Below are 22,766 nucleotides of genomic sequence, written 5' to 3' on the forward strand. Positions count from 1 at the left end.
TATCTTACTCTAGTCTCTTCTTTCTGCAGGAAAGCTTGGAATTGCTCCTATTGCCAATAGTCTTTACTACTTTTCAAAGTTGATTTCATGCTCTCCTTTATAGAAATTAAACAGTGTCTCTGAGCAATGTGTGACAAATGGATCTGGACTTAACTCTAGTAGTGAATGTTAGAACACAAACCAGGAAAGAACAAAGAACAAAGCCTCGTACCTATTCGTACCTATTTGTAACTTGTGAGTCAGTTTGAAAGATTTCAAATTAAGGCTTGGAATGTTCTTTATCCTTGTTGATTGGTCCTGTAAACTCTGACCAAGCTTCAGGAATTACTTAATTATATTTGTTTTTTAGTCTGTTCTTCCACATCCTAGAGATTATCTTGGATGTTGGATTCAGGCAATTTTTTTTCTTTATTCATTTTTATGTTAATCTTAATTGATATGGACAGTAGATTTTTCTTTCCATTTTCAATTCTCTAAAAAGACTGGTACTTTTCTATTTTAAGAAATCCCCACCACCCCCAAAGGGGTCAAGGCTCTGGAATTAACTACAGAAAGTACAGAGAGTACCAGTGCAGCGAGAGATCTGTTGAAATACACCACTGTGATGTTGTCTGCAAAGTACATTCTGGAAGAGATACTCTGTGTCCATAGGGAATGGTATCTTGGACAAATAAATTGCAATAAAATAAAATGAAACAAAATAAAATAAAAATGATGGAAGGGAAATCTGTAGATTAAGACACACATTAACCAATTGTGACATACAGACTACTTGGATTCCAGTTCATGCAAACGGTCAAAAAAAGGAATTATTAGAGAATTTTGAACACTAATTGTACATTTTATGGTACTAAAAGGATATTGCTTATTTCAGGTATTTAGAGAGTATTGTGATTGTCTTAAAAACACTTCTATCTTTGAGAGATACTTAATAAATGTTAAGGAAGAAGTATAGGATATCAGTGAGATGTGTATCAAAATATTCAAGGGGGTGTGAGTAAAAGGTAAAATGAAGCAAGGTAGGTGTTGAGGTGATAGAAGTAGAGGCTGGATGATGGAGGAATGGGGATTCAGTAGACTGTTCTTACTTCATTTATGTATATTTGAAAATTTACTTATATCTAAAAGAATAAGCAGGAAATAATAACAGCTGCTTGGTTTGTCTTTCCAGTTATTTTGAGTGTTTGGGTTTTCTTTCTCAATCTACTTGTTCTATTTTAAAATGTTTAAAATAACTAAAAATGTGCTTAATTGTGACTGAGCAAATAATAACTCTGTGCCTTGGTGTCCCTAGTTGTAAATGAAGATATTAATAGGATTTTCTCTAAGTATTATTATGAATATAAGTGATAAATAACATATAAATTACTTAGAACAGTAAATACTAAATATTATTTTTAATATGGCATTGCATTAAATAGTTACCTGTTTAATCCTGCACATCTAAGTACAGATACTCATCAGTCTTTATTTGTTCTATTTTGTCTCTTTGACTGACAGATAAAATGAAGTCAGTATTATTTATTATAGTAAAGGGATGCCTAGAAAGTGACAATAAAGCATACATACATACATCTAGTGTATTTATAGAGTTATACAACCATGACTAGAATCTAATTTTGGTACATTTTTATTAGTATAAAAAAATGCTGTAAACTTAGTAAGTCACTGCCCATCCCACTTATCTTTGCTCCCCATTCACCAGCTGTTAGCAAACATCTTTTTTTTGTGTCTATAGATTTGTCTATTCTGGACATTTACTAGACATGGAAAATAAATAAATTTAAAAATATACATATAGTGATCTTTCTTTCATTTAGTTTAATGAATTTTCTTTCATTTAGCTTAATGCTTCCAAAGTTCATTCATGTTGCAACATACATCAGTGCTTCATTCTTTGTATTGCTATATACTATTCCATTGTTTGGATATGCCATATTTTATTTATCTGTTCATCAGTCATTGGCCACATAAGGTGTTTCTACTTTTTGGCTATTATGAGTAATGGTGTTATAAATATTGGTAAACTTTTGTGTAACTAGAACTGTTATTTCTCACAGATATGCCTAGGAATGGAATTGTTGGACAAATGATAACTTTATCTTTTTTAGAGATTTTAAATTGTTACTATTTTTTAAAATGCCCACAGAAATGTTTAACAGTTATGTTGTTTCTCTGTGCAGAGGGTCCTCAAGGCTCTTCACACTGCCACTCCAGAAGGCATCTTTCTCTGTTCTCACTTTGTCTCTTTGCATATATGTCATCTGTATCTATGTTGATATTCACATAGTCAATTACTCTAGTATATTTAGTTTTATTCTTAGTAGTTGTTACGCCTTGCTTATTCATTGATAACAGGGATCAGAATAGCCGTTAAGACTTACAACTTGTGTTACAGTAGGAACTTAATTGTAATGCATAAATAAAATAATTACAAGTGCTAGGATTTATGTTAAGCCTTTTTAATATGACATTTCATTTATTCCCATAACAGAATATGAAGTAGGAATTATGATCTTAATTTTATATAGAAGAAACCTAGGTATGAGAGATTAAATAGCCTCTCAAGGTTGAAACCAGATCTGGGGGTCTCATGAGTAGATAACCACTCTTCTCTGCTGCCTGAGAAAACATGACCTGATTACAGCCAAGTAGAATGTTTTCTCTGGAGTTGTTCAACAGTTGTCAGCTAAACAGAGATAGTCTCAGTCACACTGTGATACTCCAAAGAAGATATTTGAAGACTTTGTTTTTGTTTTCTCTCTCCGTGTGTGTATGTGTGTGTATGTGTGTGTGTGTGTGTACTGATATTCTCCCCTCCACCCACCTTTTCTCTTCTTTGCTGGTTTCTCTTTTATTAATCCGAAACATGAATCGCTGAATAGATGAAACATATCAACAAATGGCTATGCAAAGATTAAGAAAATTGTATAATCTTGGATTCTTATATAAGGGTCATTCAGTTTCTTGTGTTGACAGTTTAAAGAATTTGACCCTTTTCAACTTGAAAGAAAATTTCTTTGCCATATTTTCATGCTTATGAAGTACTTACATTAAAGGTTGAGATTTTCATACCCATTTGCTCAGTTCACAGACTTAATGCTCCTCTAAGACATGTTTTTAATATCTGTACAAGACTGAGAATAGATGTCCAAATAAGACAGACAAATTATATGAGTTATCAAACCTGTCTTAAGCCATTCAAATGTAATTTTGGTCAAAGATTTTTGAGGCTTATTTATTTTGAAATAAATAAGAGCAATGATGTTACATACATTCTCCCCTTTTTTGAAAAATGTATGGCAATACACTATTTCCTAGGCTGTCTCTTGGAAGCTAGAAGGAAAAAAAGTGACACAAAAGGAGTGGCGTATTTATATGTTGTATCCAAAAGGCAGTTTAAGCAAATATTTTGGATATGGCAACACAGAACATCAAATCTGAATTTTCTGGGTTGCCATTTTAAAAACCATTTCCTTTTTACTTAACATGCTCTGTGTTTCTCACAATCAGCATGAAATAATTTTAAGAAGTATTGTATAAAGGTATTGAACATATTTAAAGATACATCATTGCTTTCTTAGAACAGTCTGAGCAGTGTTAAACTGTGGGCCCTGGCCAAGAAGTGATGGAATGTTAGTTGAATACTGATGAGGAAGGGTAGAGGTAGTTCACTGAATTAATAATCAAGTTGGTTGATAAGTTAACTTTTTCTTATTGGCAAAAAGTTATCATAGGGGGTGCCTGGGTGGCTCAGTGGGTTAAAGCCTCTGCCTTCAGCTCAGGTCATGATCCCGAGGTCCTGGGATCGAGCCCCGCATCAGGCTCTCTGCTCAGCCAGGGAGCCTGCTTCCTCCTCTCTCTCTGCCTGCCTCTCTGCCTATTTGTGATCTTTGTCTGTCAAATAAATAAAAATAAAATCTTTAAAAAAAAAAAGTTATCATAGAATTGAGTAGAAAATTTATGTACATCAAAAAATAAGTGGTATATATTTTCTGTCTTGGATAAATCAAGAAATATGGTACATAAAGAGTGAAAAAAATACAAGATTAATTTCTCTTGCATAACAGAGCAGACTAATTAAGCGATTATGAAAACCAGTAAGAAGCCCTGACATTAGTGACTTTCAATTAAGCAAGCTGAAGTAAGTGTGATAGAACTTTTAAAACCCAAAGTGTAAGTAACTGACTGGTCAGACATGTGTCTTTCCAAAGTTTATAATGAGAGAAAGTCAAAGTTTCACAAGAAAGAGAAAAGAAACCAAAATTCAGTTAGGAGATTATTTGTAAGAGGCAGCAAGAGGCTTTAGTATCTCTGAGGTATCAGTTTATACTTACATTTTCTGCTCCTTTCAATCTTTCTCAAATGACATCTTTGTAAAACATTCTCTCTTTTTTAAGATTTTATTTTTTGGAGTGCCGGGGTGGCTTAGTCCCTGCTCAGCAGGGAGTTTGCTTCTCCCTCTCCTTCTACCCCTCCCCCTGCTTGGGCTCTCTCTCTCAAATAAATAAATAAAAAATAAAACACTTAAAAAAATTTTCATTGTGTTCAGTTAGCCACTGTGTAGTACATCATTAGTGTTTGATATAGTGTTCAGTGATTTATTAGTTATATATAACACCCCATGTTCAACACAACACATGCCCTCCTTAATACCTATCCCCCTGTTAACTGCCTCCCTCAATCCCCCTCCCCTCTGAAATGCTTAGTTTGTTTTCCAGGGTCCATAGTCTCTCATATTTCTTCTCCCTCTCTGATTTCTCTCCCTTCAGATTTCCCTCCTTTTCCCTATGGTCCTCTGTGCTGTTGCTTAAAGCAGAGAAAGAATTATCATATGGTTTCACTAATATGTGGAATATAAGATTTTATTTTTCAAGTATCTGTATATCCCATGTAGGGCTCAAACTTCAACCCCAAGATCAAGAGTTTCACACTCTACCAACTGAGCCAGCCAGGCGCCTCTTTGTAAAGTTGTCTTTATATGTCCAAAATAAATGTTTACCTAGTAAGAAGTTAGATTTTATAGAAAAAGAGCATCAGGAATGGAATTGTTTATTGTTTTTCATGCATCCTGTGGTCCCGCCTAACGAAAATCCCTGTTGTAGGCATTTTCAGACTTAAGTTGACATCTTTCAGAACTGTACTGCCCAACACTTAGGTCAAAAAATGATCAGTAACTATGGAGTCAGTCCTACATTTCCAAACATGTTAAGTGACAGTAAGTATTAAAATCCTCTTTCAAAGATAGCATTTTTTTTCTTCACTCTTCTTTGGAAGAAAAGAGATCCATAACAAGAGCCAGTTCTTTGAGATACAGTCTCATTTCCAGAAAGGCAGTGTGTGGCAAGTATTAAGCTCATCTGCCTGAAAAGCACAGGCACAGTTGCCTCCCTGGGGGGCATTGTCAGAGTTTTTGATTTTCAAAGAACCAATAGAGCTAAGATATATGCAACCCTTTTCATAACAGCTTGTCTTAGTGCTCAAGCCCTCTGCATAGTCCCTGTCCTGCTAAGCAATTAGAACAGTTGTGAGCTTTTGAAGGTAATGATACAGAGCGTTCTACCTTTATGTCCTGATTGCACAAGGCTCAAAGGGAAATGCTTCTAAAGGGGTGAAAATGCAGGACTCCCCTACAAAGTCATGATGCAGCCCCAAACTCAGCCATCTGCAGTGAAGACAAAGAAAGCAGGGTGGACAGTTCAACAAAATGACATAATCAATTCAACAGATACTTCCCCTATTTATAATAGCTGGGCTTATTTTCAGCATTGTCATCTGTGCTTTCCATAGATTATCTCACTGACTATAATGAACCAATGAAGATGGTATTTGCTGGCTTTCAAAGAAAGGCAGGCAGGGTTCCTCTCTGTTCCCTTTTTATATTCTGTCTATAGTCATTCCCTGAAAATGAATTGGGATCAAGGTCAAGTTACCCTACCTCAAGAAAATATCCAAATTTGGACCAGTCAGATTTCAGGTTTCATACTGGACCTCTCAGTCCTAATGTGTAAGGATCTACACCAGCATAGAACAGTAACAACTAGAAGTGCTCTCTATGCGTTCTGATTCAGTAACCATGTTTTGGATAGTGGCCTGGGCTGGCTCCATTCCAAGCTTTGAAACACATGGATTTATCTCCCTTTTATCCCCAAATCCATTTATCCCCAAATGAAATGGATTCATTTCCCTTTGTCACTAAGAGGTGTAGTTTTATTATTATTTTTTCCAACATAGAAATGTGGCATTGGAATTTAGACTTTGGGGTAGATATAAATTGAACAAGTCTGTTTTTTGTTTGAGGTCAGAAAAGAAAAACACACTTTTTCAGCCTACATCATAAGGGTCTGTCCTGGAGTCTGGGCCCAAAACCCCAGCTGGCTCTGTGCAAATTTCAGGACTTTGTGAGGAGAGGTGAGTGCGTTAAGGGAGGATTTGGGCTTGTGGTTCTGGTTAAATACCATGATGCCATTTTAATTGCACCACAATTCACATATCCTCAACAGTATTAGTATTACAGTTTTACACATGAGGAAACTCAACAGGAGGGAATTTAAATAATTTGCCCAAGCTCACAGAATGCTTATACATGGCAGAGGCAGACCTTGAACCCAGGGTCATCTGACCCTAAAGACTTTAATATTTTTTCTTTTTGCTGAAGTCATGTTTATTGAGGTATAACTGACATACAGTAAAATCCACACCTTTTGGATTTTTTAAATCTTTTTAATCTTTTAATGTTTCTTCATTTTTCCATGAGATGAAATTTGTCTAATAAAATTAACCATTTTTTAAAAGATTTTATTTATTTACTAGAGAGAGAGAGAGAGAGAACACCAGCAGGGAAGGAGTAGAGGGAAAAGCAGACCCCCAGCTGAGTAGCGAGCCTGACTCTGGGCTAGATTCTAGGACCCTCACCCCCAGGATCATGGCCTGAGCCAAAGGCAGACACTTAACCAACAGAGCCAACCAGGTGCCCCAAAAGTAACCATTTTAAAGTGAATAATTTCAGTGGCATTTGGTGTATTTACAATGCTGTGTAACCACCACTTCTATCTAGTTCCAAAACACTTTCAGTATTATGAATTTTGTCAAACTCATACAAAAAGAAGGAAATTCTACAGTCTGCAACAATGTAGGTGAACCTTGAGGATATTATGCTAAGTAAAATGAGCCATCTCTGTATGGACAAAAGGCAAATATTTTATGATTCCACTTATATGAGATATCTAAAAGAGTCAGCTTCATGGAAGCAGAGGGGAATAGTGGTTGCCAAGAGCTGCAGCTGAAATGGGAGTTACTAATCAATGGGCATAAAGTTTCAGTTAAGCTAGATGAATAAACTGTAGAGATTCACTGTAAAACATTGCACCCACAGTCAAGAATAACTTGTACTCAAAGCCTTTACTCTTAACAGCTACCCTATAGACTAGAACAATTTTTAAAATAATAGTAATTCAGACCATGTACAAACACCAAAGTGGATAGAGCGCTGGATAGTATGAGAGGAATTAAGATGAAGCAACTGTTGCTGTGGACTGAGTCTTCATTAAACATCTGATCCATAATGAAGCCCAGACACAGAGAAGCAGGAAAAATTAAGCAAGAAACAGAAAAAAGAAAGGAAAAAGCCAACACAGTTCCGTACAGCATGCCCTGGGTGGGGGATATTTGCCGCTGGACACATTTATGTTGGTGCCTAGGGAGAGCTCCCAACAGAGTAAACCAGTAGGTGCCCAGAAGGTAACCCTAAATTGGAAGTCACACCTCACTCTCACTATGAGTGGCCCTTCTCTCCCCTTCCACTACTGAGCCCAGCACTTGGAGAATTCAGTATTTATTTTCTTTTTTTTTTTCTGACTAAAAAAATAAAAACACATGGCATGTCATGTTCAAATATGTTTTAGAAAACCCTGAAATAGAGTATTAAAATTTAGAAAATTCTGGCATTGTTTCTGAAGCATCAGAATTAACCATATCCAGTTCTAGGGAATGGTCCCCAAATCAAGATTCTCTCCTCTTAGTTTGGTTAACACAGTGAGTGCTCTTTCCAAATATTTGGTTTTTAAAGTAAGATGTTACTAAACCAAAAGAGGGAGGACTTAAATGATGGGAATTATGCAGAAATTATAAAGCTATTTAGGATTTTGAAGATATGTAATAGAAGATAATGTATTTTTATTTTTTATTTATATTTTGATATATTTTGATGTATTTGATATATATTTGATACAAATTTCCTTGTATCCTTAGCTCTTTGGATAGAATTATCTTAGGATAGACCATGATAGCATAACATCTTTATCTTTAGGTAAATATGCATTATTTACCATTTACCATTATCTGAAACGGGCTCTGGCAAGCATTTGTTTGAAATTTATAAAACTACAAAACTATTCTAACATTTCTTTGTTATATTTCTCACATAGTGTGAGTTATCTTTGTGTTACGTGAGTTATCTTTGTATTCTAAGCACTAAACATCAGATTTTTTTCTGAGAACAGAGAATAAAATACTTAAATATTTTCAGAGCTGGAGATTTTTTCCTATGAAGAATTTAGTGGGCATTGTTTTTCATTAAAAAAATAGAGTTTGTTTTAAGAGCCAATTTGCTACTCCAGAGAATTTCCCACAGTGCTTTTTGCCCATACAACAAAATTTTTCTTCTTCGGGATATCTTATTTGTCTTGGTGAGGAACCTGATGATGATGATGAGTCACATTTTGCGAACAATTGAATGGATTTGGCTTTTCATTGGATTTAAGATGTATATCTGTCTTTGTGGTGGGCAGAGAGTTTTGAACTCAAAATGTGCTGATTTGAGCTGTTGTGTGACTGCTTTATTTAAGAAAATGTGGAACTCTTATTTGACCTCCTCTAAGACTATATTTGAGATGTTCATAACAGTTCATAGGGAGAGATCAAAGAGAGTTATATGCGTTTTAAGCTGGTGGGTTTGAAATTCTTTCTTAGGAAAGAATGCTTCCTTTTTCAGATAAAAACCTATGAAGAACCAAATTATATATGAAGCTTATCAAAAATAATCTATTTTGAGTAAAACGGGGCTGAGGTCCAGATTCCTGCCCACTCAGAGACTGGAGTGGGACTGGAATGTGAAGCAACTCGTGGAACTCTAAGGCTTGCCTGGAAACAGTTTGAAAACTTCTAGTTTTGACTACATATAAGACTTAATGCAACGCTGTAGGATTTCAAAAGTGACTTCTTCAAGTGGAGGAAGTAAAATATTCAAGACTGAAAACAGCACAGCATGATTGTCTTTCAGGAAATCGTATTTTGGAAATTTATTTGTAATTCATTATATCTGGTAATGTTAGAATGATATATAGGTTTCTAGCTCAATTCTCCTCTAATACTCAAATATCCATGGAAACAATAATGACAATAATAATAGGAAACTCTCCTATATAATGCCTGGGGCAAGGGAAAAATTGTGAAATACAGCAAATTAAATTACAGAATACAATATCTTGAATTAATGCCTCTAATAAAAGAAGACAGTCCTAGCTAGCTCCTTAGTTTAGAAAAACAGTGTCACCATACTTGTAATGAATAACTCCTCTTCCTATTTGCATATTATGGATTTTTTAAAAAATCAAAACTTGGGTTGGGAAAGAAATTATAAAATTAATAGTGGATAGCCATTTTGTATTAAAGAGGATTCAGAAGAAAGGAATGCCTTTGAAATGAGTGTGGAAAAATCTTTACATTTGTCCCTTTAAATTTCATTCAGAAATGAAATATTTTCCTCTTGCCACTGAATTAAAATCTGGTAATCTTTCTTCACCCTAGGTAATACAACTTCACAAAACACTTGTATAAGGGAGAACCAGTAGACTGGAAAAGGCTGGGGTTCGCCTTTTTTCCCCCTTTTTTATTACCTCCTTTTCCACTTGCCACAGTAATGTTGGAAGCAGAAAGTTCATATTTGGTTGATATTATTGTGAAATATGTTGAAGCAGAAAGTTAATGTTTGGCTGATATTATTGTAAAATATCTTCAAAGTCTCCGGGACTGGCAGCTATTAAGCTTGTTTTGCTTTCATACAAAATTCCTTTGCTTGATTCTTCTGATTGCAACTCCTGTGAAATAATGTCTTCTGTTTCTCCAGTGGCTGGATCTCCTTGGTCCTTGGCTTTTTAGCAATACACTGCAAGGAAATACTCTGTTAATCTGCTTTTATCTCCCAGTGGTTCTTTTGGACAAGGACTGATTGGCTCCAGTCCAGCTATACCTGCTGCCGTGGTTCCCACATGTATTCCTGAGGATTCTCACTGGTTTTTGGACTGCCACTGGAACTTTGTTTCCCGACACAGCTGCTCAGCTCCTTTAGTCCTCTCCGACAAGTCCTTTATCTGATTAGTTCTCACATTTGAATTGGACACCTATCCAGCATGCTTCCCACATGGGAAATTACCAGTCTCTGAGTGATTATAGTTGAAAGAAAGGTAGGCTCACAACCCTCCCTTTTGGGCTGGGTTTGAATCATAGTGCAGCTTGTTTAAAAAGTAAGTATTTATTACGAAAGCTACTGTCTGCCAAATCTCCCTTGTAATAGGTTAATTTTGAAACCAGTGTTTGACCTTTCTTACAATTTTCACATTCTAGTCAAATGATAGAGCCTTGATTCTAATCTAGTCATCCTAGCTTAAGAGCCAAGGCTCCGAATCGCTAATCTATACTGCTTGAATCATTATGCGGTGCTGCCTAATAACATTTTCCTTCTGTGTTTCCTTTTATGCCTCCTATGTGCCTGATATCTTCAGCTGGACTTCAGACATCTACAAAATGGAGATTATGCTTTTGCTCAGCATTCTCTTTTTATTTTCATAGGAAGTATAGAGATAGTGTTCGCGTGCTTTCAGCTAATATGTCTGGCTCTCATGACATGACAGAGCCACCCTGTCCTACAAACACTTAGAAATTCTGGATAAGACGAAATAGAATTTATTTTAAATTAATATATATGTTCAAAACTTTGGATGGAAAAGTATCAGTTCCGTGACATACAGAGAGCACAGGAAGCCACAAAAGTGAGAGACCTGAGGTCCAATCACTCAGTAAAGTATCCAAACCATAAAAACCTTAGTAATTAAGAACAGGCTTCATGCGTCTTCGACCAAGAAAAAGACATTTGGCCCAGAGGCATAGATGAAATTGATCAAACACTGTAAAGCCAGAACTGTTGAAGGACTGCTTTGTCCTAGAAATGGAAAGTAGGTATGTTCTGTCTACCAGCTGAGGGAGTTTTCAATTACAGCTGGGCAGAGAGTGATCTACAAAATGTAAATCCTCAAAGAATCAAAGGAGAATGACATTGATTTATAAACAACAGAACTAAAATCAAGTCATGTTAGGCATAGCTGAGGGACATGATACCACATTAAATAAAATATTAAAAGTAAACAGAGGAAACAAACACTTTCAAAGGAATTATTCTTAGACTGATGATAGCATTCTGTCAGATTCTTACCTTTGAATTCTGAAAGGAAATAATTTTTGTCCTAGAATTCTATACCCAGCTAAGATATTATTCAGTGATTAAGATAAAATAAAGGTAGTTTGGACAGTCAAAAACTGAGAGTTTAATATTCTCAGACTCCCACTAAAGGAATATTACTAAATGATATGCTTACGTAAGAACTGAACTCAAAGGGAGTTCTGAAAACAAAGTAGAGGAAAGAAAAAATAAAAAGTATTGTTAGTTCTGTGATTTTGATACTACATATACAGATAGTTATAAAAGGGTATTGGTTATTTTGTTTCTTTACATAAATATTTCATAATATTTATTAACATGAAATTTCCTTTTTTCCCCTCAACATTAGTTTTTAATCAGTTTGTCTCTACAAAGCAAGAAAAGAAAATAGTATAAAAACATGTAAGGAAGGAATATTAACTCAATGGATAATATGTTTTTGTGATTAAAAACACCTGGAGCAAAAATGATATTTTAAAACTTACTAAAATCTGAGTGGTAGGTATAAAAGTGTTGTCATGTTTTCTGTGATTTCATAATTTTAAAATAAAAGCATAAATAAGGACATCTAAAATAATAGAGTAGGGAAAGGGAAAAATGTTAAATCTTTGATGGAAAAACCTGGCACACACATTTTGTGAAAGTGATGAATTTTAACATCATCAGTGATACGTTGTGGGTATCATGCTCTCCCTGATTTGATGTGACAGGATCACATGTATCATAGTCTTTCTAAAATGCCATAATGTCCATCTAATCATGAGAAAATGTGTTAGATAAACCCAGATAGGGAACATTCTATAGGTTACCTGGCTAGAGTCAAGTAAAGACTAAGAATTCATAGACCAGAGATTGAGGACATAGGACAATTAGAAACCATATGGCTCCTTGGATTTGATCTTGCAACAGAAAGAGGGCATTTCACTAAAAAAACTGGTGAAATTCATATAGTCCAGAGTTTATGTAATAGTAGTTTACAAATGTCACTTTTAGTTTTGGCAAATGTAGCAAAATGATTTAAAATGTTAACGATGAGGGAATTGGGTAAGGAACAAACAGAAACTCTCCATGTTAGGTTTATAACTATTCTATAAATCTGAAATTATTTTAAAAAACCAGTATGCTCCAAAAATTTTTTTTAAAGTCATTTTAAGCTTAGGTAAGCAATATCCCATATTGTAAATTGAATGAATGATATTCTACATTCGAAGCAAACACAATATATTGAAAAATAAAGGAGCATGCTGCCCAGTTTTCCCTGAAAATATGTTAGCTAGTTTGCCTCAAGTATTTAAATAATTAATCCTCGAAAACTGCAATCAGTTGAATGTTTAATAGACTTAACACTGAGATTCCATGATTTTCTCCATGTGGACATATCTTTTAAATTTGGATTAGTTAGGCAATTACTTTTTTTTCCCCCCCAACAAGTTAGAGGCTATTAAACTCTTCCCATTGCCACAGTGCTGGGCAGATCCCAGAGAATATACAGACAAGTAAAGTGCTGGTGAATGCTGATCACACGGCAGAGCAGCATTGCATTACATCAACAGATGACTTTTCTAGATTAAAGCAGGCAGCTGGCATTTCAGAGTATGTTGGGGAGAAACAATCTTCATAGCATTCTTGTAGAAAACTGTATTTAAAATCTAAACTGTGAATAACTGTTGATACAGAGACTAAGAACTCTAATAAAGGGAAATGCTAACTCAGTACAAACTTACCAGCTTTGTAACAACGGGCACAAAGAGGAAAAAACCCAGTGACAAAGCAGAAAACCTTATCATAGCTACATTGGTAATCTCAGTCGAAGGTTTTTACCAATTTCTTAGAAAAAGTTGGATTCAGATTGAGGGTCTGAACTTTAATCTGTGTGTGAATATTTGCATTTAAGGTTACCATGACAAACTTCAGATTGTTCTCATTCACTTGCTTTCTTAACATTCTTAATCAAATAATATCTTCAAGTGTGATTATCAATAGATATCTTGTTCTCTTTGTTTGTTTGCTGGCATATCCCAACACATAGAACAGTATATGGCACAAAATCGTTGTAAATATTTGTTGTAAATATTGTAAATATCAGCCACTGATGTGTCTCAGTGGTGGCAGGGAGTCTCAGGGTCAGCAGGAAAGGAAGGTGTCTATCCAGTTTCTTCTAGTATGGTCAGCAGAGCTCCCATTCTATCTGGGGAAGAGTGACCTAATTAAATCACTGTCGTAGTCAGCTTGGGCTGCTACAGCAAAATACTATACACTGGGTGGCTTAAACAATGAACATTTATTTTCTCACAGTTCTGGAGGCTGGAAGCCCAAGATCAGGTGGCCTACATGGATTGTAGGTTCGGTGAAGACCCTCTCTGGGGGCATGTGAGTGGCTCAGTGGGTTAAAGCCTCTGCCTTCGGCTCAGGTCATGATCCCAGGGTCCTGGGATTGAGCCCCAAATCAGGCTCTCTGCTGGGTAGAGAGCCTGCTTCCTCCTCTCTCTCTGCCTGCCTCTTTGCCTTCTTGTGATCTTGGTCTGTCAAATAAATAAATAAAATCTTAAAAAAAAAAAAAAAAAAGACCCTCTCTGTCTTACAGATGGCTGTCCCTTCACTCCTCATGCTCACATGACCTTTCCTCTGTACGTGCTTGTCTTTTTCTCTTCCTGGGTTTTTTGTTTGTTTGTTTTCTTGTAGGAACTAAAGTTTATAAAATGTGGAGGATCCTCTTCAATGTGGTCTCTTCTCTACATTTAGCTGGGGAGAGTCTGTTCTGTTAGTGTCTGGAGCTGTTTTCTGGGTTGTTTATACTAATGTGGGTGTTATCTAGGTGTATTTGTGGGATGAGGTGAGTGTCTTCTCTGCCATCTTCCCCAGAAGTCCTCTCTTTCTCTTATAAGGGCACCAGTCTTGTCATCAGGGTCCCCCCCTGTTGAACTCATCTAAACCTAATTAGCTCCCAACGGTCCCGCTTTCAAATATCATCACACTGAGGGTTTGGCTTTCAACATATAAATTTGGAGGGGACAGAAAGATTCAGTCCACAGTAGTTACTTTCTCTTGCCAGATTAGGGGTCTGGAGATGCAGCATCTGGACCACTTTTGTTTGTTGGGTGAAAGTTCTAAAATGCAATTAATACTGTGTTGTTCCTCTGGTCTTGAGGTCCTCAATCAGTTTGCCTTCCTTTTTCCATTTTTCACTATTATCCCTTGATTGCCTCTTGCATTTTTTCCAGGTTTTTGTGTGGTGCTTAGTGAGAAGGAGTAGGGAGAAATGAGTCTGTGCTATCTTGTTCCCACCAGAAATTACATTTAATTTTGAGGTCCATGGAAAGTTCAGCTAAATCCCATCCTCTTATTGTCATGAGCTTCCCACAAATATTTAAAAGTGATTTTCGTGCTGTGATCCAGATAGTGCCAGAACCAGGTAGGCTCATCTAGAGAGCCCCTGAGCTGAATATGACCTGCTTATAAAACCTACTTATAAGCTTTCCTTTTAAGCTATTTGATTACTGTGAGAGAGTAGACTTGGTATATCAGAGAACAAAAAGAGGAACATCGCTTTTAAAGGTCAAGTTTGGTCATTTCTCTCTTACCTATAGGTGTAGAAATTGAGTTGCCTTATGGAATTTTCCTGCTCTGTTGTTGGCATGACTGATTCTCTTAATTTTGACTTCTTTAATTTTATTCAGTGAATTAAGTCATCATTTGTGTATGTATGAAAATGTTTTAACTGAGCTTATTATGCTTGAAAGGAGTGACGGTAACTATTTTGACTTATTACTTTCTGTCTGGTTAGGATAATCAAACATTCAGCAAGGAAGAATAAAAGCACTGTAGGTGGTACAAATGAGCATGAAAAAGAGCTTCCAAAGACCTCTTCCAAATAGAGAACACTTCCCGCTCCCTCCCTTCCCCTCTTCCCACTCCACCCACATCCTTTCCCTACTTTTAGACTGTTCCTAAACCAGGAAGTAGAAGTTGTGAGTGGGAAGGGGTGGGGAGTGTGTATGTGTAACCAACAAGGGAATTTATTCTCTTGATGAATCATAATGATTGTACTATAATCACACATTCCCACATACAGTCCTCAATTCTTGTGCCAGCGTTCAACTCCCTTTGCAACTGGGCAAGCTGGCTCCTTCTGTTTCCTTCTCTAGCTTTTCAAGCAAAATGATACAATCAGAAAATTTGAGACATAAGGTGACTTTGGGGACCATCAAATCCCAGCCTCTCACTTACAGGAGAGAAACAGAGGGCCTAGAACATGAGGAGGATCATTCAAGTTCATGAACTTGTTAGAGGTGGAGTTAGGATTAGATGGCACTCATGGCTTCCAGGTCCATACTCTTTTTATGATGTCAGGTTGTCTGTCTTATTTCAGTTGTAGCCACTATGTACTAGCAAGTTTCAATACTTGGTATTTGGTAAGGCCAGAAGTAGATGAGAGACTATCTCACTGCTGCCCGGGACTATAAAAACCTCAGACAAACAAATAAACAAATGGTTGCAGTAGTGATGATTTGCAATGTGAAATATATACTCAGTGCTTACGATTCACATAACTGGTATTTTCAGTGTTCCTAGATCTATTTCATCTTCATTTTTTCTTTCCTTTGCTTATAAAAGAATAAGAGACATCATGGGGGGCTATGCAGATACTTTTATCTTAATATTGAAACTCTTTTTACTGGAATAGGACAGAGTGACTCACAGTTGAAGTTCAGGTGTTTAAGGGAAAAGAAGGAGCCCAATACCCAGAGCATGAAGGAGGTTCTCCGCCCCCTTGGGTGCCCAGTTGGAGTAGAGGCCCTCACTTCTAGGAAACAGTAAATTTGTGCGTGAATCCTCCAGTGAACATTTTTTATCATCCAGACATGTTTTGTTCTAGGCTTTATATCATAGAACAGAGTAATTTATGCAGATATTATTAGAGGGAATAACAAAAATTTAGAAATTGGTTCCAAAGTCATGATAGGAGAGTCAGGACCTGATACCTGAAGAACTTGGAATTGTACCTCTTAAACACTGATTGGCTACCTAAAGCAATTTCAGTATTGTTAATAGATCAATTATTTGGGGGAAAGAAGATCCTCTATAAGCTAGGGAGAGAAAAAAAATGTACAAAGCCAAATTCTTCTCTCCCATTTCTATATGGATATGGATAGAATCTGGTTGAATAAAAGAGTGATCGTAGTCCAATGTAGATAAGTTCTTGTCCTATTAGGCAGGATTTGATTTATAGCCAACCATGTGTCCAGTACATGTGGTGAATGAGGGCTTGTGCAGAAATACCGAAAACACTGAAAAGAGTATCAGAGAGCAAGGCAGCTCTATGCACATCGGAAAACTGCAAAGGGAAGTCTGTCCAAATGTGTTGCAAGTGAGCAAGTTCCAGTAAAGGTAATTTGCTCAGGGCCACAAAGAAGAGCTGGGGAAATGGAAAGAAATTAATTTTACGTGCTGTCTAATCATAAAATTAGGGAGGGGTTTGGCGAGCAGTTGAAAATGTTAGTTGGAAAAAGAAAATTCAGTAAGATCATATTAACTCTATGCAAATATCTGGAATATGATCATGGGGCAGTGAGATGGCAGTGAGATTAGACGGACTGAGAATGGCACCAGAGGGCAGCACTGGCACCAGTGGTGGGAGTGGTAACAAGAGGTATTTCCTTTGAACTTGAGGGGAAAGTTTCCATTAGCTAAAACGGTTCTGATTTATAATGACCTGCCTTGGAACAGTTTATTCTTAATGTGGGTAGTATTCAAATACAGGCTTAACCACCAATTAACACAACAATGTAAGGGGAATTCAGGAACATAGTAGGTTTATAATGTAAGGTCCTTTAATGAAATCCTGTTTACCTAAATCCAACCTACTATGATTTTATGCTTCTTTTAAAATCACTGTGGCTGGTAAGCATTAGAAACAGAACAAGGGCATGGCTAGCCCTTTTGACACCCATTCCAGAAATAGCAGCTGTTTCGTATGGAACTGTGTATGTATACTGAAATCAGTGTTCCTCATCAGCTTGACTTCTTAATGTCTCAGATTCAATGAATCAGTCTGTATTCCCTCAAGTAAGCTATACTGGAGTGTTTGTGTTTACGTAAACACCTACACAGTTACATTTATGTACTTATTGATCACAATGGAAAACATAAACAGGATCCTCTGTAATGGTTATAACAACTATCTGTGATATCAGTCGGGTTCCTGGTAGAAAAATTCACCCCAAATACTTCAAATCAAGAAACCTTAATGAGGGCGCCTGGGTGGCTCAGTGGGTTAAGCCTCTGCCTTCGGCTCAGGTCATGATCTCAGGGTCCTGGGATCGAGTCCCACATCGGGCTCTCTGCTCAGCAGGGAGCCTGCTTCCTCCTCTCTCTCTCTCTCTCTGCCTACTTGGGATCTCTCTCTGTCAAATAAATAAATAAAATCTAAAAAGAAACCTTAATGAAAGAACTACTCACAGAATTGTGGGCAGTGTTAAGGTAACCAGTAAGATTCTGAGACAACAGTAGCTGGAAGCAACTGTTACTATTAAGGCTGCAGGGGACAGAAAGGAATCAGTATTCCAGGAGCTGGTAAGCTGTCCTCATGGAGGGTTGCAGCTACTGCCTGGCTGAAGCAGGAAGGGAAGAAACTTGTAGCTCTCTTCTCCTACTCTCTGATCTTCCGATGCCATTTTGTGGTGGATTCCAAACTGAAGTCAGCCAGCAAAGGGAGCCTGGCTGGTGCATGACAGAGAGTGAATCTGAATGGTCAAATGGAGAGTAACCAGAAACCTACAGTAGACACTGGTTAAGGTCAAGTCCTTAGCCATAATCAAATTGGTAAATATTGATTACACATGTACTTTATTCTTACTGTTTTTGTTACTGTTTTAAGATTTTATTTTAAAATTTATTTTTGATCTTGTTTTTATAAGGTCTTCTACAGGTTTTAGATTGTGACTCCTTTTATATCTAACAGACTGCTGACTTTATAGAGACCTAAAGTTTATTTTACTTTTCATTTTCTCCTAAGTTGTCTTCTCTCTTCTTTTTTCCAAGTAAGATTATATTTTGCAGTGCTTCTCCTTATATTTGTCACACAACGCAGCAAAATCTGGTGACATTTTCTTCATCAAAGCCTGAATTGTTTTTGCTACTAATTTAATGATTGACAAATACAACTGCTGAACAAATGACGTACAGTGACAATAGACACTATCTGCAGTCTCTCGTGCAAGCTGCTTAAATCAGTGAAGTCATTGCTAGAACACTGGGTAGTTGTTAATGGACCTAAGAAAGCCATAATAATTTCAAGAACTGAACATTTCTTTGAAAAATATCAAATGTTACATCTTAAGCCTCTGATGGTTACTTTTGCAAAACTGCATATTTGAAAGAAGGATAAATACATATTCACATCTTTTGAAGTTTCCCTGACACCAATTTCTACACATTCTTTATGTTTTCACCTACCAGTGTCTTTGGTTTCTCTCTCTCTCTCCTTCCCTTTATTCCCTGCCCCCCCTCCCATTTTGCTCTTCTGTCTTCAGTTCTATATTCATCACGTAAATTTACAAGGCTTCTACAACACTGTTAGTGCATAAGTGATTTAAAATAAGATGCAGATTGGGGATGAAAAGTAGACTCTATGGAGAAAAAAAGTGAAGATCATATATTTACAGATTTCCTCAAAAATTTGAACACATTAAATGTGAAGAGATGGATGAAGACTTTATCTAGTTCCAAAGTACTTAGGCTTAAATCTGGCAAGAACACATATTGAATTACTTTTAAGAAACAGTATCTTCTTGAGTGCTTCAGAGAAACAAATTTGGATTAGTTGTTTGGGGGATGAAAGAATACATAGATATAGATATAAATAGATATAGATCTCAAAACAAAAACTAAAATGACTTGATATCCTTTGGCAAGAGTTTGCAGAAAGAAAAATCTAAAGAATTTAGTGAATTTTTATGTTAATATGTTACTATCATTTTTTCTTATAATAGTGACATCAGTGCATATAAACTGAGAACATCCACATTATGGAAATGCTGTTAGAACTCACAGAAGGTGTAGCAGGAAAGAATCCTTTAGGAGGGAAAAACACTATATAAATACCTAGAGGAAGGAACCAAGAAATGAAGGTCCTGATTTTCACACATCTAAGGTTCTGTTGGTGGAAGTTATGGCTGGCATGCTACTACTATGATAGTGATGTGCTTAAACCTAATTTCTGTTATTTTATGATTAATGTTATTATGTTTTTCTGAAATTTCATGGCCATTCCATAAGAAGGTTGTATAAAACAGGGTTAGAGAAGAAAATCTCTTATATGTAGGCTCCCACTGGCTTCTATTACATTGTCATTTTCTCTTCAACTCTGTCTCTTCCACCGAAAACAAAGCAAACAAAAAATAAGTTCCCATTTCAAGTTAGGACGAGGCTCTTTCTCAGAGAACATATAATTAGGCCAGTAAATTTTCTCCAATTTGGACTAGTCTCTGTTCCCCTGGAAATTTAACACTCATACAAAATTGCTCTGTGATGAGAAACACAATGTTTTATTAGTTTTAAGATTGATATTTCACAGTTTAACCCTTAAGAAATGAGGATAAATATAATTGAAGGTATTTAAAAATATCTGTAGGTCAGGCATTGATACAGTTATCATTTTCTCACATGTTCCAACTTGGTTGTTTTTCTGGTGGTATGACTGAGCAACTGTAGTCAACATACCAGCCAATAAATTGATTGTGACACATTGAAGGACAGAATATATGTCTTATCTATTGTCCAAAAATTATCTATTCTGGTAAGAGAAAAAAAAATAGTATTAAAATGTGGGGCCAAGAGCTTGGTAGAAAATTTCAAGAACAATGTGGAGAATTCTATTAAGAAATGTTGCCTTGTTAAGGTTTGGGTAGCACATAGGTTGAAACTGCATGGAAAGATAAAGATACTGATGATACCGATGCCATGATGAAGTTGTAGAGTTTTTTTCTTTCTGCCTAACCAACTAAAAAACTGGAACTATGTTCAGATACTGGACAACTGGCAATACAGGTCTGTGATCCATAAGAGAGGAGAGAAGAAAAGAGGTAGCTCTTTGTTTGGACCAGATTTCAAAGTGGAGTCATTGTTTGGTCATGCGGCAAGGGGTACCCAAGCAGAGCCTTAGGTACCTATGGAGTTGAAAAAACAAAGATCTGATTTTAAGAAAATAAGTCAGTGAGAGTTTCCAAAGTTGATTACTGCAAAACAAGGTGGTCTTGCAGAAGAAAAAAGTTCCAAAAATCTGCACAGGGTCCCCTGGAGTCTGTTGCTAAATAATAAGCTGTGTCTGCCCATGGTGAAAGCCTATGAAGCCAGGTGAAGAATGTCGACAAAGCTGAAAACTTAGCAATTCCTGAAGCTTACACAGGGTTGGGACACATTTCTACTTATCCAGGGTAGAAAATCCCTCTGGAGCACCAGGACATTTAACAGAAATTTTAGAAGTATGTATGGCTAAAAGCCTTAGTAGTATGGCTAAAATGCTATGGATTAAATCCTGCTAGAGAACATTACTGTTATAAATATTGGGGTGCATGTGCCCCTTTGAGAATCATTGTTTTTGTATCCTTTGGATAAATATGTAGTAGTGCAATGGCTGGGTCCTAGGTTAGTTCTATTTTTAACTTTTTGAAGAACCCCCATACTGTTTTCCCAAATGGCCATACCAGTTTGCATTCCTACCAGAAGCGCCAGAGGTTCCCCTTTCTCCACATCTTCACCAACATCTAGTTTCCTGAGTTGTTAATTTTAGCCATTCTGACCAGTGTCAGGTAGTATCTCATTGCGGTTTTGATCTTTATTTCCCCGATGCTGAGTGATGTTGAGCTTTTTTTCATGTGTCTGTTGGCCACTTATATGTCTTCTCTGGAGAAATACCAGTTCATGTCTTCTGCTCATTTCTTAACTGGATTTTTTGTTTTTCTGGGGTGTCGAGTTATATCTTTATATATATCTTGGATACTAGCCCTTTATCTGAAATATCATTTGCAAGTATCTTCTCCCATTCTGTAGGTTGCCTTTCAGTTTTGTTGATTGTTTCCTTTGCTGTGCAGAAGCTTTTTATCTTGATGAAGTCCAGATAGTTCATTTTTGCTGTTGTTTCCTTTGCCTCTGGACATGTATCTTGTAAGAAGTTGCTGTGGCTGAGGTCAAAGAGTTTGCTGCCCCTAGGATTTTGATGAGTTCCTGTTTCACATTCTTAGGTTTTTTCATCCATTTTGAAAATATTTTTGTGTATGGTTTAAGAAAATAGTCTAGTTTCATTCTTCTGTATGTTGCTGTACAGGTTTCCCAGCACCATTTTTCGAAGATTCTTTCCTCTTTGTCGAAGATTAGTAGACAATAGAGTTGAGGGTTCGTTTCTGCATCTCTGTTATGTTCCATTGATCTATGTGTTTGTTTTTGTGCCAATAACATACTGTCTTGATGATTACAGCTTTGTAGTACAGCTTGAAGTCTGGAATAGTGATGCCTCCAGCTTTGCATTTCTTTTTCAACACTGGTTTGGCTATTTGGGATCTTTTCTGACTCCATACAACATTTAAAGCAGCAATGTCCACAAAAGCCAAAATATGGAAAAAGCCAAGAAGATGTGATATGCATACACACACACACACACACACACACACGAATACAATGGAATATTACTTAGCCAAGAATGAAATCTTGGCATTTGCAATGAGTTGGATGGAACTAGAGTGTATTATGCTAAGCTAAATATGTCACTGAGAGAAAGGCAAATATCATATGAAACAAAACTGATGAATATGGGGAAGAGAAGGAAAAATAAAATAAGATAAATACAGAGAGGGAGGCAAACTATAAGAGACTCTTAACTATAGGTAAAAACTGAGGGTTGCTGGAGGGCAGATGGTTAGGGGAAGGGATAACTGGGTGATGGAAATTATGGAGGGTGCTAATGAACACAGAGTGTTATATGCAACTGATGGATCACTGTATGTTAACTAACTTGAATTTAAATAAATAAAAAAATTTTCCACCAAAAAAAAGCTGCTAAAGATCTTTCTAAGCAAACTTCAAAAATATGAAACTAATTTGCAAGTAACATAATGGCCAGACAAAACAAAATCCCATATAGTGTAATGAAAACAATAACATATAGATACTTAACAGCATCACATCTAAAAGTCAGTCATCACATAAAAAATATCACTAGACATATAAATAAATTGGAAAATGTGATCCAGAGCTGGGAGAAAATTCAGTCAAAGAA

Source organism: Neovison vison, chromosome 4 (assembly GCF_020171115.1).
Source record: "Neovison vison isolate M4711 chromosome 4, ASM_NN_V1, whole genome shotgun sequence".
In the NCBI taxonomy this organism is placed as follows: Eukaryota; Metazoa; Chordata; class Mammalia; order Carnivora; family Mustelidae; genus Neogale; species Neogale vison.